We start from the raw sequence: 13,450 nt of genomic DNA, 5'->3' as shown, positions 1-13,450 counted from the left end.
TGCTCCTCTGGGCTGAGCAGAGTGGTTGGATAGAGAGCTGGGTAGGGCTCCTGGTTTGCAGAGGGAGGGGAATGCTGGGGAGGGGACCGGTGCGAGGGAGTGGTTCTCAGCAGCCGTGGGACCACCCACTGCTTCACACAGAGGGCTCCAATGATATGAAACATGAGAAGTAACTGCTGCTTCAAAAAATACAAATAAATCTTAATTGACAGATGAAATAGCTACCTTATCTATCTATCTATCTACCTACCTACATTTATCATAAAGATTTATGCAGCAGTCAGCGCTTTTGACACCGCTTTAATCCGAAGTACTTGTACTGTCAAAGTGAGCGGAGAGCAGTGACTGAGAAGATCTCTTTTGAGCCATATAGTATGTCACTCAAGCAGAAAAGCACATGCTAACGAGACCTTTTTGACGCTTTGGAGATTTTTTTTTGCTTCGTATGTGCTGCCAATAATCATTTTTTAAACTGGGAGGAAAAATGTTGACCGTTTAAAGCTTATTCAAGCAAGTGACACGCCTCACTAGACTCAGCTGACAGCCATGCACAAGAGGCAGCCTTTAACTTCCTTGCATAAAAGTTTACACAATGATAAGAGCAGCAATCAAAATGTATTCTTGGCCTTAGCGTGCAGGATTTTCCTTAAAAAATATTTATAGACTTAAGTAAACCCTCTCAGTCATCTTGTATGATCCACTAGGCAGTGTCTGTATCCTGTCCTCGGCCTGTAATTTATTGTTTTCTTATATTTTTTCCCGCGGTCGGAGCGTTTGTAAGTGTCAGTGATTCTGGAGAAAGTTTTATTCCCAGGTTGTATCAAGAATGATAGCTGATTGTTGAGCTTTGTTCCCAAGATATTTATAACTGCAGACGCAATGGGTTGGCAGGCCACCAACCCAAAGCGTTGGTATTTGATAACCTAAGAATGACAGTATGCCTTTAACTTGTTGGGATTCTAATTTTAGTAAAATAAAACTGCTTTTCATCAGCTCTCGTTTCAAATTTTAGAATAGGACTGAAGTACACAGAGCGACACACCACGAAATGAGTATCATATGATGGACAATGACATAAACATGTTATTACAGCATTTAAACTTCTGCACACTAAGTGACACAAAGTGATCATTAACAAAATGACTCAGGAGTGAGTCCTTTACTTACATACAAAAGGCAAAGTGTATTTACGAGACTTTTTTTTTTTAAACAATGACCACCCTGAACCAAGTCCTACTAAATTGTAACAGCTGTATGTTTTATGTTGCATAATTCTGTTTCTGTTTGCAGTTTTAAAATGTGTTTTAAGAGTTTTTCGATTTTGAAAGCATACTTTATATATTTATTGTTTTGTTTTGTTTTTTATCTCGAGGCACCATTTCAGAAAATAGCAGTTGCAACAGTAATGTCAGTAATTATCAGCAGGAAGACCAACTCTCCTCCCCGCATGATTCTGTAATTTACCTTTGTCACATTTTCAGTGAAACTCTTATTGTCACAGGTACTGTTCCTCTTCCAGCCCACTGTTATTTTCAAGTATTTCAAGTATACATTAAAGCCCCGATCTTCTGAATGATGTGTCGGGGTTTCCTCTTTCACAGCACTGTTGCTGCACACGTTTCAGTCAGCGCTGAGACACAGGCTTTGTCTCTACAAGCTCTGTGGCAGAGTCAGCCAAATCAAACAGGGCTGTGCCTAAAAAAAACTATATTTTTTCCACTCTGACTTTTGTTTTGGAAAACTCAAAACAACAAGAGTTATACATACATGGTAAAGTTGAATTTGTGCATCTGTTTCAGTGAAGAGGAGAAAGAATAGAAGAAATGACATGAGCTGTTGAGACACAGTCATAGGGTGGTGCCTCAAACTAATTCGGCCTGGGATTATGGATTATTTTGGAGAGACATTACGGGTTTATAGATGAAAACGTTGCGTAACTGGAAAGAAAAGTTCAGAAAAGTGATTCACAGACTTGTTTGGTATTTGTACCCCAACACCCCTGTCAGATAAACACAAGTACCCCCTCATCAACATTGCCTGACATGTCCCAAATGTGCCCATTTTAACTGATTTTAAATGTTGTTTAACACTGTTAACATACAAGTGGATATCATTTATAGTTTTTTACAGTTGAAGTATAAAATGTTTAGGTTGCTTTGTTTAAGGTGGCATTCATAGTACTACTACATGGAATAGCAGAAGCTGAACATTTCAGCCATTTATCCGTTACATTAGCATTTTTTTACTTTAGCCAGATGTTCCAGTCATTTATCCATTAGCCTACGTTTAGCTATGTTGACCATTCATCCCTTATGTTAGCTATCTATTTCACCCATTTTTTCAAATTTTATGTTAGCTAGATGTTCCATTTATTTATCCATTAGCCTACTTTGAGCTATTTCGACCATTTATCCATTATGTGTGCTCGGCCTATCTGTTTCAACCATTAATTGTTTTATCATAGCTAGATGTTCAGCTATTCATCCATTACTTGTAGGTATTTCAGCCATTTATTCATTATCTTAGCTACCAGTTTCAACTATTTATTAACTTATTTTAGCTAGTTGTTTTTTTTTCCCACAATTTATCCATTTTCTTCTAACAAGGCATTTCAACCATTGTCCATTATTTTTACCAAGCTGTTTCAACTGTTTATCAGTTCAGCTAACTATTTCAAACATATATCCAGTACTTTTTGCATGTATTTCAACCATCATTACTTGTACCCTATCTGTATCTGCTAGCATCTCTTTAGCTATGTATTTAACATTTGTCCATTTCTTTTGCTGTTGTATTTATTTAGCTTTGTACTTCATGTATCCAGTGATTTTCGCTATGTTGGCTGTTTCAGCCATTTATCCATTACTTTTAGCTACAGTATTTTGCATCTTCTTATCAATTACATTGTTAGAATTCTGAATGGTTTAAGATTATTTAAACCATTTATTTATTATCTCTACAGTTTAGACCTCCTTGCTAATAGTTTTCACATGCACAACACACACTCTCAAGCGCAATCTGATATGTATAGGTGTTAACAGGTGACTCAATATGGTAATTTTTTACAAAACATATAGGGTGTTTCTTTACCTTAATTATTTGAAATCCTCTATAGTCTTAATGGCAGGAGAAACCCTTGGAGAACAAGTCCCCCTGGTTGGGAATGACCTACTTAGGTTATGTGTGTGCAAGAGGACAGATGTATGTGCAGGCATGTGTTAATGTGTGTTCTTCACCTTTCACATCAATGTTGAACGTCCTTGAAACACCCCACTACCAGCATGTTACACCCATGGCCGGTGAGGTGAAACAGCAAACATACAAGAAGCAGAGCAAACACAGAGGAAGTTACTGCGTGGTTTTGTAAGGACCGAACAGGGCGTGGCACACAGACGTATATGTGCACATTACTACTGTAATATTGCCACATTACACCACCCTGAGTCAAGAGAGCTCTGATTTTATTTTCTCTTAAAAACAGGGTGCAGCTCTCCAACAAAAAGAAGACCCACTTAGTGTTTGTGTGTGTGTGTGTGTGCGCATGTGTGCATGTATTTATCTGTAATTGTGTGCATGCTGAGATAAAAGTGAAGGAGTAATCCCAAACATGTGCAAGATAAGCAGAAAACCCTAAAAAACTCTGCATGAAGTGTGGTATTGCTTTACTCTTTGGACTGCAACAGTGTTTTAAATAAACAGTGCTGAAGGACAGTCAAACAATTCCTGACATAAAAAAAAACATTACTGTAGGGCTCAGAAACTTCTGAAGACATTCTGTGAATGAGTGGGTTGATTGTATTACGTTTTATTGTATTATTTTATTGAAGGCAGAGATCATTTATATTGTCCACGTGTTGTATTTTTAAAGTAACCCTTGCATGCGTGTCTACAGAGTTACATGTTGTAGCCACAGAACTGCGTTGCTTAATCAGTAGAAAGGATCATTATCTTCTTCACAAAAGTGTCCTGCTGCTGCGCCTGTATGCTCAGCTCCATACATGTTTGCCTTCTTGCCTCTGAGGTGTGGCCGTTGTTGCCTTTGAAGAACACTTTCCGCTTAGAGCAATTGCTGCTTCCAGACGTACGACTCCTATTATGTTTGAGCATGTACGTAGCAAGATGTCTGTCCGGACGTTGTGCTGCTCAACATCTTTGCTGTAGGTTTTAAATGTTTTTGGCCACCTGACAAACCCCACAATTAAGACTAGCGCTACTGCTTGTTCTGTACTACGTGTTTATGCCCTTTCACTGTTACTCAACAGCTCATTCTTCCACTGATGGGGTCAACCCAGATAAAAGCCTTTATTACTCATTGATTCGCCCGTATTGAATCTAAATCAATAGACAGCAGGAGTTGTAGTTCAATATAAGTAGATAGCCTTAAGTAAGCAAAGATAAGTAGAAGAGACAGCTAATATGCGGATTGCGTAACAGAGATAAAACTAAACATGAGAGATGTCTCAAATCATTTTGAAACATCCAGTGCATGTTTTTACAAAATGAATCCCGTCTGACTGTCACCACTTTGTGGCAGGTCACTCTTGATGAATACAAGGATATGTGGGAATGGGTGTGTTTCCTGGTCCTAGGTGTGTCAGCCAGTGTGAACCAGCGCAAATAGCTTGGCTCAGGCGCACAGTGACTCACAGCCCATGACTACAATGAAAACAGGGAAGCTCAGACTGTAAAGGAGAGGAAAATCAGAGGATTAGATGGGGTTGGACGGTTGAATGTGTGTGTGTGTTTGTGTGTATTTGCCCGCATATTATGCTTGTGTGCGTACGTGTGAGTGTGCATGCGTGATTAGTGTCTGCATAAGGGAAGTCACACGGCACCGTTCTGAGCAAAACTGTAACTTGTGATACAACTTAATAAAAGTGACGCCACACCTGGACCTAATGATTTCTGAAAATCAGATTTCCTTGTGCAACTGCTTGGCTCTGCGCATTATAGGCATGAGAGCCAGATGAGCAGAGGTTGCACATTTGATTGCGTAACGAAAGTTTAATCAGACACAAAGGAGTATGACAAAAGATTTCAGGGGAGTTTTTTAACCCGAAGGAATTCACATTAGTTTTGAAATTAGCTGATAAAGGTTAGGATCTGGTCAAAAGAGCGAAAATTCTTGTATTGGGCAGAATGTCATGATTATTAACAGAAATTCTTTCCTAAATTCAGACAATGCAGGCAGTGTGCTTGGTAAGAGGCTTGTTTCTATGAGTCATCAGGATAATTTATGAGAACATGGGATACAATAGAGGAGTTTTATTCCAAAACATATTTGAGAACATAACTCGGTGATTTCTTATCTTTTGTTTTTTTTCTTTTTTCTGCATGTTTACTACAGAAGCCTTCTGTTGTTGTTTTTCCCCTAGGAGTTCAGAGAAAAAAAGTTACTTTTATTTTTTGGTGACAGTCAAGACAGGATTGATTGTGTAAAAAACATGATGCACAGGATGTTATAAATTATTTGGGACATCTCCCTTATGTTTAGTTTTAGGTTTAAAGATTTTTAAGTTTAAAGGTCCTATTTGTAAGAAAAGTTGATTTTTGAGTCTCATTTCCAACTCGTCAAAAAAATGACACTTTGTGATTGCAGGACAGGTCAGCCGCCATCCCAAAACATCAATTTTTGACCAATTGGGAGTGAGGCTCAGAAATCAATTTTTCTTACATTTAGGTCCTTTAAAGTCAGAATTGTTGGGGAAAAACAATTAAATAGCTGATAAAGGTTAGGATCTGGTCAAAAGAGAGAATCCTTGTACTTTGCAAGGATGAATTGTCTAGATTTCTAAGAAAACAGTGGCCCTAATCCTCTTCCCTAGTTTACAATAGGCAACTACTACTAAAATTAACTATTGTAAGTTGTAACCAATAACTTAAACAATTCTGTAATTGCATGTGAAACATATTCAAAATGCTGGTGACTGTGGGATTTATTTATCACCTTGTTCTGAAATGACAGCAATGTCAAGACTTTCTTTGTCAGTAATCCGAAACAAATGGTTATTTACAAAAACAGCGAGCCTATTCAAAGTGTCGTCTTTCACTCAAAGTGATCTTGTTTGCTGCGTTTGTGGTCGCTTGAAAATGTCAATACACTTAAAATTCTTTTAGCAGTCCAGTTTGCATCTGGGGAGATCATTGTTAAAAGCAGACGCTCACTACACAAACCATGTTGTGTGCAAATAGAAGAGATCTTTGTGTACCGACTTCATTAGATTTTTTACACAATGTAACATTGTCAATACTGTGACAAGTGTCTCACCAGCTGATGCTGAAGACACAGTTAGATAAACATTGTCAAAGAGGCATTGTCAGTGTCGGAGAATGTCAAAGGAAATGTGTTACAGATCCAGTTTGTGTTCTTCAGAGGTGAATGAATGCACTACTGTTGATGATGAGTCCAAAACACTGCAAAATTAAGCAGTGAAATCAGGGACCTATGATATGTTCCTGCTGTTTCCAGTTTATTAATACAGAATGCCATGTCTTCTATTTAATTTCATTGATATCTCTTGGTCTTGTTACTGTTCATGAATTAGATTTCGTTATCCTTAGTCACATTGAGATCAAGATCTCCTTTTCATTGTGCAGGAAAACATAAACCAAATACTGACTCTGCAATACAGAGGTTGTAAAGACAAAATAAAAATAGGACCACACTTCCTCCTCTGTAATGACAGTGATGACTGTAAGTTTTGCGTGATCACATGCAGCATCTGACCTGTCAGCCGCCCATTCCTTAATCAGGACGATGACAGAGAGTTTAGTGGTTACAGCAAAACAAACAGACATCTTTTACTTCTGGGTTGTGTCATAATAAAGCTGTGGTCAGTGATATATTTTTATTAAAATGAGTGTTAAATAGCTCTGTATTTCTACAGTAATCACTATTATAGCGTGACGGTCAGTAACCCATGTCTCTCCTCCTCCTCCTGCTCATGCAGTAAAAGAGAAAATACATCGTCTGGTATCCCTGCCCACTTTATCCAATCAGGACAGAGACGTCCATAAAAAGGCGATCCTGTCTGCAGCGAGCAGCATCCTCCAGTTTGCTGCTATGTCTGGTGATTACCGCTGTGCATTCATGTGGCGACTTAGAGAGAAGGGAGGAGATTGCTGACGCCAACAACACTTACAGTAGCTTTAATGCAAACATGGTGAGTTGGACACATCAGTTCAATTTTTGAAACAACTGTTTCTCATCTGCATTGTGGAGATAAAAATATTAATGAAATGAAATAATTGATCCCACAGGTTGCTGTTAAGTCCCCTCAAATTGACATAGTATTTTTTATTTTAATGTAATCAAATAAACTGTGTCATCTAAACTACTACTGCTATTCTTTACTTCTATCCTCCACTAGATTTAGGAGGAACATATTGCATGTTTTACTCCACTGCAGTCATTTTGCAAATAGTTACTAGTTACTTTCTATTATCACAAGGCAGAGCAGCTTCTTTCCCCAGGCCGTGAGAGAGTCCTCGATTGAACCTCAGCGTTCCGCCATGAAAAATTGTTTCAATTTTGAGAAGTCAACCCGCTGGCAAACATTAAGAATATCTAGAAATATCTCCTTGCTGATGGTCTCATTTGGTTATTGAAGTCATACATTGGCAATATTATTAAATTGAGATAGTTTCATAACAAGTTAAAGTTCATTGTGGTACATTTAAGTAAAATGATCTTAATACGTCTTCAATCAATGTCATAATCCAATAAAATAATCTATAATGCAAGAGAAGCAATTTCTAAAGGAATTGCCGTGTGAATGAGTTAGCATGTTGAATGTTTAAAAGCGTACCCTAAACTGAGTTGCTGGCTTTAATGTGTGTGGAGAAGTAGTTGAAGGGTTGTGAAGGGTTGCAAAAGTGGGAGCTCGTCCAATTATTATAAACGGGAATTAAAAATGGGATTATTATTTGAACTGTGATCGAATAATAATCAAGAATTTTGGTGGTAGGAGAACATATGTTGTGACTAAAACACAGAATGAGACAGTCTTCTGGTTACTTTTACTTACTTTGATTACATTTTTTAAACAGTTTTCAGACATATTTGAATTATAATCCAAAATGTTAACCTCAAAAAATCTTTAAGATTCTTCAACTGAGTGAAAATCAACGTTTTTTCTTCCCGTTCCTCATTTTGCTCAAACTGAGGCGAGCGAAGCATCGGCTTTAATTGGAAAATTCCTGACTTGTAAAATTGCTGCAAAAGTAAGGGCCTCATATCCAGTATGTGAATCCAATTTAACTTGATTTAATCATCACTTATAATTGGATTTTCCTCATCTTCTTGGCAAACGAGTTGGACCATGGAACTAAAACAAAACAAGAGATCGTGTCCCTGTTCACCAAGCCATCCAGAGGTTTATCCCAAACTTAATTACCACGTGCATCATTTGTTACGTTGTGTGCAACGTGTTACCATACATGTGATTTTGTGCTCTCCTGCCCCCCGAGCCCTGTGAGTAGGCGCACCGCAAGCTGGGACTTCTCAAAACAAAGTGGACCTAAAGTAACCACTGAGAGCAGAGTGTGTCCATGGAGAGATTACAACTCCGAAGAAATCACAGTCAGCTAATGACAGTGTGCAGTGCTCAAGATACACTATCTGACAACACACAGGTCACCCCGCCTGATATTTGCCATCACCATAGTAACTCATCATTGGTAATCTGTTTGGAATTCCCCGCAGCGCGTGCTCCCTGACACACACACGCAACACACAACACACAACACACAGTGATGATTCAGAAAGGCGAGCTGTTCCTTTGGTTCAGAGAAGAATGTAAAGGGAAAAAGGGGAATGAGAGACAGACTGAATTGCGGTTTCCACTGCGAGTTGTGAGTCATGAACACGAGGGAGGGACGGAGAGGGAGAAAAAAAAAAGAGACTATTCTGGGATGGCTGCCATAGCAACATAATAAGCAAGGGGGCAGGTACTTGCAGGGATGTTTCCATAGCAGTGCCCTGTGTGTGTATGGATAAATATCACATGCCGCAAAGCAGTTTGTGACGTAGTGAGGAACTCTGCTCTACTTTGTCGCACAAGGTTTAGAATTGTTTCTAAGGGAAGATGATCCTCCACCCTTCCTGTTGCTTCAATACAGCCCCGCGGCCTTTCACTGTCTGCGCACTAGACACATCTAAACAGATTGACGGCTGGAACACCTTTGGCAGGTTCAGTCACAACTATGCGGTCACTGTGCAGTCATAAAAGTTAGGTTACTGAAAACTAACATTAGGTGTTTTACTAATTGCCCCAACACTAATGTGTTTCAACGTATTAGCCTCCAGGAGTGATTTAACTCCACAGATTCGACGCATTCATGGAGAAAGCTCACATGAGGTGTGTAACCAACGCCCAATCGCTTCAACGCATCAGTCACCAGTGTTAAGCAACATCATAGATGTGGCACATTCATGGAGACACAGTAGCACCTGTGTTTGCATCTGATTAGCCTACTGCTTCATCAATTTCTCCACGCTCCAACAATCGCTCACTGTTAACTGCCCCGAATTATTGATCCAAGGGAGTGATAAGGAGTTTTGCAAGAGATTCTCCTCCCTGTGTCTCACAACCCATCTGTTGTTGCTTCAACACATGCAGATACCTTCCTGAGCTGCACATTCCAGTCATAGCTGGAAACGTTCCAACACTCCAACCCTTTCTTTGGGTGGGATGTAAGCCGTTAACCGCCTACAACAGCAAGTCAATACATGAAACGGCAATCAATCCTTTCACAATCAAGGGGTTGGGGTACCTGGTTGTTCAGACAGCTCATGCAGGTCTAAACTGTTCTTTCTCAACAGGACATTGCAAGAAAAAGTCTGTTAAATACCTTTTAAAAGAACTGAAACGATGTAAGTTACAATATATTTTTATGTTTTAAGTAACTCTAAATTGTGCTGATTTAAGTTCTCATACCCACAAAGTGCCTATACGTAACAAGGAAGTGTTGCAACTGTGTTACATTAGAAGATAATGGATAGCCTTGGGCCAACTTGAAGACTGAATGTTCAGTACACACCCAAACCAGACAGTGGTTACGCAGCTGTTATGACTAATAATTCCGATTCTCACTGCTGAATATCATTGGTAAGTAGGGCATCAACTACAAGGATGACGAAGGAAATCAATTAATATTATTATATATTTCATTTTTTAGGTTTGTTCTTCCAGGACAGTGATCAATATTTCTCCACTTGGTAGTCATGGTAGTGCGTATTATAGTTTTCCTTTAGTTTGACAACATCACTCCTCGTGCCCCACCTCCAGATTCTGGTAATATGAGCCAGAGGCAACTATGGGGTTTCATGTCCAAAAGCGCAGGGGCTGTCTGTTTTCCCTCTGCCGTACCTCTCCTCTCTTCCCTCGTGTCACGCACTTTCCTCTCCACTCTCACTCTGGCAGCCTCCGTCAAAGGGCGACACCAGCTCACAGAGAAAGAACTGATTAAGAGTCACTTCTGTAAACAATGGCTGTCACACTTCAGCTTTTGGATGGCATTCGCGGGCGTTGTTTGGTTTACTACATACGACTGATATGATCGTCTTGTCTCTCCCAGCCTTCTTTAGCTATTTCCCCGCAGCGGACTCACCTTTGACCTCCCTCATTCCATTCCAGTACTAAATTACAATACTGCGTTTTAGTGCCGGAGAAAAATGTGCAGCTCACACCCATTTAAGTGCACGAATTGGAACAAACGCCCCTCGCTCCGGAACTGAGGTTAAGATACTAAGGTCACTGTAGAATGAGGATATACGAGGATGTATGCATTTCTGCCAAAGTGTGCACACTTTTCGTTGTTCCTCCTTTGTTACATGTGCTAGTCCATCCTTGATCCGTGTGAGTCCTTACTCCTTCATTCACGTCCCTAACTGTAACGCAAATGCAAAGAGGAGACGCTCAAGGTGAAGTAGACCTCAAGTGCTGACTAAGGATCCATTTTCCTGCCCCCCTTCCTTTTGCCCAAGTTTAGCGTGTGTGTGTGTAAGTGGGAATTCAACCAAGCCCAACCCCAGTCTAGAGTCTAAGGAAAACTCCATAAAACTTTGAGGGTGGGACTGTATATGCGTGGTGACTTAGTGTTGTTACTGTCCGCCTAGAGACGCCCCTACGACCGACTGACAATGCCTGCACACGCTTGCATTAGCTTTTAAGCCCAGACAGCGAAGCAGGGCTGTAAACATGTCTAACGGGGAAGAAAATATCTATTTAAGGACTTTGCGGCCACTGCTGCATCCGAAAAAAATCTGCACATTCTACTGTCTAATTATAACTGTCTCATTCTAGGCCTCAAAACACTAAAGCCATAGAAGAACCTCTCTAAGCTGTTTAGAGAAAACTGTGTTGCACTTCAGCCTCGGACTCCCCCAGCTCTTCAACTCTCTGTTCCGAGCCCCCCACCGACCACCTCGCTCTTTTCCAGATGTGTGTCTCGCACCACCAGATGCTCAGCACATGCATACCATGCCTTAAGCTCCTACAGGGGGGCTGACAGCCACACAGGGACCTTGTGCGGGGAAACAATACAGCCTCTCTCTCTCTGTGTTCCTCCCTCGACAGCAAGCACTCCTCACTGCTGCGACTACTTTTAAGAATCCCCCACCACCGCCTCCTCCCCTCACTTCCTCGTGCGTGAACATAGAAAAATGTCCAGAAAGCAAGCAAGGACAGGGAGAGAGGAAGGAAAAAAGAAGTAGTGAGTGTGTGGCCAAGAGAGAAATAAAGACCAAGGGGGGAGGAAGGTTGGCAGGGCTGCGAGAGAAAATGTTGCTGTTGGCATAAATCTGCGTATTGTTCTTGTGGCTCGCTTTAGTGCAGCTTTTTAACTCTGAAATTACTCAACACAAATAAGGAGCAGGACATTGTATGGACATGACATTACAGCCTCTGCATAGGAGGCTTGCCTCAAAAGCCTTAAAACAGCCTGTTGCCTCATCACATTAATTTTGTCTTTGATTGCATGATGAGAAGTCTTTTTAACACCACTCCTTCAGCAGTCGAAGGGTTAGTGCTGCGATGCTGCGGGTGGACTTGGAGTTATTTGCTCAAGTTACGGCCCTCTTCCACCACGATCCACAGGATGGGTGAGTCATGCGTTCAAGGACTTGGGCGCTTCACTGTTGTGGGAACATTTCCATTTTCTGATTTCCATGAGACCACAGAACAAACTAAAATGGCCTCCCTGATTCAATTCAACACTATGGTGGAAGAAGGTTGCGGCATAATGATCCTGAATCACACTTAGTAAGGTGGAAAATATGACAGATCTGACTCACTCCGGATGAGAATCCTTCCTTGCGCATGTCTTGTGAGTGTGTGTGTGTGTCAGAGAGAAAAAGAGATCCGCCCGAGATCTGCTCAACTTTTATTGAGCATGTTAAGTCATTAAACTGGGGTTGATTTTGCAAAAAACATTGCTGAAACCTCAAAAGTGACGTCCAGGTGGCGTGAATTCATTATATGGGCAGGTCCAGGTGTGCTATTTTACCTGCAGCTGCTGTATATAGACACAAAACACACAATGAAGCACCAAACAAAGAAATCAGTTACAGCAGAAGTGAAAGGATAAGTCAGGCTGCAGGTGTGGGAACAGTCAACAATCAAGTGTTGCTGGGTGTGTCCGATTAAAAACAAAAAAAGAAAAATGATTTGTCGTTTAAGTCAAACATTAATTCTACCTGGCACTGAAAGAAGTCATCAGGAAATTGTCCTCATTCATTAGGAAAGAAAGAAAATTAAAGTTTTTAGCAGTCTGATGTAATAACGACTGAATCTATGTTATTCCTCTTAATTCGAAATCATTTCTTCTTAAATGATACAAACTTGCAGAAGTGCCCCTCGAAACATGCCATTTCTGCATTTGAGTGGGGTGTGGTCAAACCATACAATGGGTATTTATATCAGTGTGACACATAGATGAGTCATTCAGAAGAAAATACACTCACAATTCACTTTATGTATGAACATGCATTTATAAGATTAAATTGTGACTAAAAGATCCAGCATTTCAACAGTCTAAATATTTTGCAGTTTGAAGTTTGTCAGGCGTCTCATTTCATCAGTTTGGATTTTATTTGCATTTATAATGAATGAACGTAAGTGGATTTAAACTTAAAGGCTTTTCGTTAAATACAAGGTAAAGTACAGTTGTCCGACTTCACTCAGTGGAACGAAATGAAAAGTTTTTTTTTAATGACTCGTGGCATTATGGATTTCCTTTTATAGGTTTTGTTTCAGGCTTCCTCTTATTGTGGAAGCAAAAGCAGTATCCTCAAAGAAACCCGTAGTTTAAAACAGACATAATTCTCATCTAAGTTTGAGAAAACCACAGTCATTTTCTCTGTTGGATGCTCTCCATTCAAAAAGCCCAACAGCTTTTAAATGTCAGGTCTTTGCCTGCCCTCTGCAGGGATAGAGGAACACTGCACCCT

Source organism: Pagrus pagrus, assembly GCF_965226575.1.
Source record: "Pagrus pagrus genome assembly, chromosome: 5".
Classification (NCBI taxonomy): Eukaryota; Metazoa; Chordata; class Actinopteri; order Spariformes; family Sparidae; genus Pagrus; species Pagrus pagrus.
The sequence above is the reverse complement of the archived record's forward strand: the minus strand, read 5'-3'. Positions refer to the sequence as shown.